Source organism: Vulpes vulpes, chromosome 5 (genome assembly GCF_048418805.1).
Source record: "Vulpes vulpes isolate BD-2025 chromosome 5, VulVul3, whole genome shotgun sequence".
Classification (NCBI taxonomy): domain Eukaryota; kingdom Metazoa; phylum Chordata; class Mammalia; order Carnivora; family Canidae; genus Vulpes; species Vulpes vulpes.
In genome coordinates, this window is record NC_132784.1 from 135,515,438 (window position 1) to 135,521,804 (window position 6,367).

Below are 6,367 nucleotides of genomic sequence, written 5' to 3' on the forward strand. Positions count from 1 at the left end.
CTTTTATGTATTTTCCACAAAATCCTACACCTCCTCTTTTGTGGATAACACATCAAAATCTCCAATATTCTGTCTCTAGCCCATCCTTTTCCTTATTTATGAAATGGGCTATTTCATTTTTTTTGCTTCATCTTTCATGTATTTCAATAATGTTTTTATAATTTTTTCCAAGATCATTTTTATAAATAGACTTTTTTTGATAGGAAAAGATAAAATATCTTACTGGCATTTTTATTTTTCTAAGTGGTTACTGTTTTTACAATGCTGTTGGCATTCCCATTTTTGAATGTATCCAGCAAATCAGCATGCTCTGCAATTTGTCTGTAGAATCCTTTGCATTTTCTGGATAGACAGAGTAAAATTCTAAAGCAATGAGAAATTAGCTTTTTCTTTTCAAATTTTCTGCTACTTTTTTTTTTTTGCTTGTTTCATTGTCTTGAATTTCTAATAAAATAATGGTGACAAGATGCTGTGCTTGACCAAACTTTAGTCAGGTTGTTTCTAGCAAGGCCTTGAACTTGGCCTCTATCCTTGCCAGATATGTAGCTCTTAGTTTGAGCAAGAGCCCTGCTGCTAGTTTAGAGGAAATCTCCCCCACCCTTATTATGTGATTAGTCTCAATATCTAGTCAAATTCCTCATCTTCCCCTCCTCATATCTGGTCCTCCTGGCCTGCCTCAGCCTGACTCCCCTCTAACATTTAATATCTCTTTTTTTTTTTTTTTAGCAATTTTCCATCCACTGAACCACACTCCACACATCTTTTTCCTAGCTATAAATCCTCAGCTTTCTTATTGTATTCAAAATTGAGCCTGGTTGGATACAGAGGTCTCTCTTCCCATATTACAAGTTTCTGAATGAAACCAGTCTTTATCCCTTTAAGGAGTCTGGCACTGATTCTGTTTGATAATAGAACACTAAGTGTTATAATGGTTATGACTGGTTTCCTTCTAAATTTAATTGAAACACTATAGTGTAAAACAGAACTGTAAGTGTGAAGTTTATTATAGGTTTTGTAAAAAAAAAATATTTCATTTTAGTTTTGTGTTTTTTTTTTACCCCTCTCCTCAAAACTTTTATCACTCGTGTGTATTAAATAACTCAGAATATTTCATCATTAATATGTGTTAATTTTATTTTTTATATATTTTCTAGTATTCTCTTATGTTTTGTGTTTTTTTTCTAGATAAATCCATTAACAGAGTGATTTACATGAATAGATTTATAATGTTGAAATGTCTGCACACTTGGAACCAAATTTGCCTAGTAATGATCTTTTGCTAGTTTTAATTTGCTGTCCTTTATTTAGGATTTTTGCATCTATGCTCATCAATTAGATCAGGCTTTACTTTTCTATTTTTTGTCTCTATTTGTCTTATTTTGGTATCAATGTTACACTACACTCATATAATGAAATGAATAATTTCATCCTTTTTCAAATTCCCTGAATCATCTCACAATTATCTCTTTCTCATCCTTCTGGAGGTTGGCAGAACTTGTTTGTAAAACCATGTCTGTAACTAGGTCTTTTTGATTAAAAACTAGAGGTGACAATAATTTAACTTCTCTATTCCATTGTTTTACTTAGGCTTTCTACTCATTTAAAAATAAATACAGTTTTTAAAATAAGTACTTTTAGTTTGTAAATTTCTAAACATTCTTTTCATGACAAAATAAATAAGCTTAAAATAAAATATTGGTATAATTTGTTCAAAGTATTCTTGAATAATTAAAACTTTTCTGGCTATAGTCATGCCCCAGTTTTATTTCTCACAGTGCTAGTTTAGGCATTTCTCTTCTTATTTAATTATTTCTGTCTGTGGTTTGTCCATTTGATGAGTTTTGCTGTGACTGCTCCTGCTGCTGTTGTTTTTGCTGCTGTCTTTAGAACCAATTTTGGTTTGCAGAGGATGAGGGACATTGCAGATTGCTACTTTGTATCCATTCCCCTTTAGCATTTCCAAGAGAGCTCCAATTTGTTCAGTCACCTATTCTTTTCCATACAAGGGACTCAGGGGAGCTAACCCTAGCCTCATCTACAAGGATGGACCTTGTCGAACTAAGGTCAATTCTATCTTACCAGAGAGAGATTAACTCTCAAATGAGTAGGTGAACACATTTGCCCAATGCAATGCACTATAGCTGATATTTGAAAGAGATTTGAGCACATTCTTTTTGTTTGTTTGTTTGTTTGTTTGTTTTGTGTGAACTAGTGGAAGCTGTGATTTTCTTCTTCAGGATTTGTCCTGCACGAATGAGAGAGATGTCTGAGAATACTGTGGCACTTACCTGTCTGAAGATAAAGCCAAAACAAGGATAGGAACACCCAAGAGAACTGGAGATATGGGTCTGAAGTCACTGGAAGCAGCCTTGAATCCCATTTCAACCCTGCCTTCCTGTGCAAGTGTGATGATTAATATTATATTTCAGTGTGTCTACAGTATGGTGACTAGTGGTTTGGTGAAACACTAAATGCTGCTGAGAAGTATTTTTAGATGTGAGTAACATTTAAAATAATTTTACTTTAGCTGAAGGAGATAACTCTTCCTAATGTGGATGGACTTTACCTAATTAGTTAGAGACATTAAGAACAAAGGCTATTTCCCAATGAAGAAAGAATTCTACTTCCAGACTGCCACATAGAAACTCAGCATGAGTTTCCAGTCTTTGAATTTAAGACTAGATCATCAACCTCTACCTGAATCTTTAGGCTGCCAGTTTGCCCAGGATTTCAGACTTGCCACCAGCCCCAACAACTGTATGAGTCACTTCTTTAAATATCACTCTCTTGTCTCTGACGCAGACCTTATCTATATCCATCTCTGTATTATAGAGAGAGAGCTGAATAAGTAAACTTTAGGATTAACACTGGATTTAAAGGATATTTTTATGCTAAGGCTATTATTTAGAGCCTTAGGTCTTTGGTTTCAATGAAGCTTTATTAGCCAGTACTGGAATTTAAAAACAGTATATAGGAAAGCACTTCCAGAATAATGAGGTTAGTTAACTCCAAAAATTTACTTCTCTATAAAAAAAGCATGAGAATGCCAGTTAAAATTATTAACATCAACTTTTACAGAATTCTGTGAATTAGTCAAAGACTGGCAATAATCTAAGGGATATTTATTCAAGAAAAATAGCTGAATCTCAGTAAGATTGAGCTTTATGAAATGTTAAATTGCCCTTTTCCCCTTCTGTGTTCCTAGCTCCGAGGGAGCCTTACAAACCAACAGTCTTGTTATAATGGTAGCCATGAAAACCAGCTGCCAAATACCTGTTGGGGACAGAAGAATAGGTTTGGAGCTTTCCCAACCACCTAAATAATTGTTATTATTTCACATATCTGGCAGTTACTTGAAATACCTCACACCAGGCTTATTTGTATTAGAAGTGATTTAGAGTTTGCTCAATTCTTTTCTATGGCGTGTTTGGGAAAAATCAGTGTCAGTTGGTTTAATATTGCAACTGCTTCGGGTGGTGATGAAGCTTGGGCTAACAAGAAACTAACTGCAAAACTTAAAAGGAAAAGCTGTGGTGTGAGATAAATATAAGTGCTTTGAAAAGTTTTGACATATAAAAAAAAAGGAAAGGTGTTGACATATTGGGAATCTAGAAAACCACATTCATGCATAGGGCTGGACATATGCTGAAAAGAGATTTGATGCTATCTTAATATCTTTCCTCTGGCTGACCTTGAGGCTCTGTGCAACTAGGAAGTGAAGAATAAGGCAGTGTTATAAACTGCCTGCTGGAGCACCGAATGCATGCCACATAGACCTTCAGCAAAAATTGAGAGTCTTATTGTTTTAAGAAAATCAATATCCAATCATTAGTTGACCATTGGCCTAATTGAAGAGTCTTCAGTGGCTATACATGACAAAGAACATAGATTTTGCAGAATTAGTATAGGAAAGTCACTACCCAAACAAACAACAATAACAACAACATTAAAAAAAAACAATAGCGACAATGATAAACACCAAGCAGAGGGTAATCTGATTGCTACATTATATCAGAGTATCCAGCTTAAGAAATATATAAGATAGGCAAAGAAGTAGGCAAGTATGGCCAATACACACACACACAATATAAGTCAGTGGAATTTGCCCCTAAGTAACTCAAACATTGAACTTACTAAGAATTTTAAGTCAGCTATTTTAAACATGATCAAATAACTAAATAACCATGACCAAATAACTAAAGGAAAGTATCTGAATAATATCTCATCAATGGAGAATATTGATACAAATACAAATTATAAAAATAAACCAAATGGATATTCTGGGTTTGAAGAGTATAACAAATGAAATAGAATGGCTTTTGAATAGCAGAAGATTTAGTGAATTTTCAGGAAGGTTAATAGAGAATATCTAATCTGAAGACCAGAAAATAAAAACTGAAGAAAAAAAAATTAAATCTTTGAAATCTGTGAGATACCACTAAACGTATCCACATACAAATCTTGGGAATTCCAGAAGGTGAGACAACAGAGAAAGAATACTTGAGGAAACAGTGGTCCAAACTCAAATGTGATGAACACTGTTACTCTACACATACAAAAAACTAAAAAAAAAAAAAAATCTCCAGGTAGGAGAAATTAAAAAAGATTCAGTCCTAGACACATCATAATAAAACCATCAAAAACTAAAATCTAATAGAGAATCTTGAAAACACCAAGGGTAATGAGACTCTTTATATACAAGGAATCCTCAATAAGATTAAGAGATGATTTATCATAAGAATCCATGGAAGAAAGAAATAGTGGGATTGCATATTTGAAGAGCTGAAGGAAAAGGACCACCAACCAAAAATTTAATATCCAGCAAATCTGTGTTTCAAAGGTGGAGTAGAAGTTACAACTTTACCAGATAAACAAAATTGAGAGGTTTTGTCTCAGATTTGGTTTACAAGGAATAATAAAGGCAGTTTTTCGGTTGAAATAAAAGAGCATTAGATAAGAATTTAAACCCATGTAAAGAAATAATAAAACCAGGGTTGATGAACACGTGGAGATTCAGAGGGAGACTAGCCTGGAGAGGGCATGGAAGTTCTGAGCCCTTGTGCTATGCATCTATCTGGCAGTTCCTGAGTTACATCTTCTTTACAGTAAACCAGTGATATGAAATATGACCACACACAACTTTCTGCAGGAGAATTTCTTCATGATGAAAGGAAGAACCCAGGTTCACAGTATGGTGACCTCACTGTAAAGTATATTAAAGACTGAAAGATCGTGCCAGTTGAGATAACCATCAGTTTAACTTAAAGAGAGAAATGGATCAGACAATGGCTGCCATTGCTCAGAAGAATAAATTCTTTTTTTTTTTTTTAGAAGAATAAATTCTTGATTGATGGGTTTCTAAGAAATCAAGACAACCTTCAAGGTTGGAACAAGACCATGGACAGGAAGGCAGATGTGTTTTTCATTCTGGTTTTTTTTTTTTTTTTTTTTTTTTTTTTACTGTAATAATGAGCTCTGTATTGAACAATGACCTGAGGGGGAAAAGTAGTGGTAGAACTGATGACAACACAGAGAGCTTGGAAAAGAAAATTCAGACCTATCTTCAGTCAACCAGGCCAGTTACTGACTTATCTGAAAAAAAAAAAAAATGAGGAAAGTCAAGAAAATAGATGCCTCTAAGTCTGTTGATGAAGTTTTTGATGAAATTATAAAGATTTTTGACAAAGAAGGCTAATTTAAACATGAAAGCATCCTTGAAATCATGGTTGAATGCGGCCTTGAGAGCTGTTATTACAACTCCTTTTAAAGGCGATTTTAGTCTCTCATAATTACATCTCAATTAATTACTGGAAAGAACATAGCAAGGCAAATTAAATTTCTTTTTTTTTTTTTTTTAAATTTTTTTAAATTTATTTATGATAGTCACAGAGAGAGAGAGAGAGAGGCAGAGACACAGGCGGAGGGAGAAGCAGGCTCCATGCACCGGGAGCCTGATGTGGGATTCGATCCCGGGTCTCCAGGATCGCGCCCTGGGCCAAAGGCAGGCGCCAAACCGCTGCGCCACCCAGGGTTCCCTAAATTTCTTATCTTAGATTTTTTTTTTGTTGTTGTTATAGGAGTAGACAGTAAATTCAGGCCTAACTTCATCTTAAATATGGCGCTCCCAAAACAAAGAGGATATCAGCCAGTTCTTTCTTTTTACTCAAAAAGCATATCCCTTTTATAGTTTGTGCCCTCTGCCCTCTGTGAACAAAACTTTTTTATATGTGTGTATATTCCTTTAATAATTACACATGCTAGAATTAGGAATTCCCCACTTCCTCATTTTCTTGCAGGTTTTAAATTTCCAGCTCATTAAATGAATGTGTGGACTTTTTGTGTAGTCAGTTCTTGCAAAATGTGTTTT

The 6,367-nt window shown here is 34.4% G+C and overlaps 1 pseudogene; it reads left to right on the forward strand.

Moving 5' to 3' along the window:
- The first annotated feature begins 5,118 nt into the window (after window positions 1-5,118).
- On the forward strand, window positions 5,119-5,695 carry LOC112925845 (UMP-CMP kinase-like; annotated as a pseudogene).
- The last annotated feature ends 672 nt before the right edge of the window (window positions 5,696-6,367 follow it).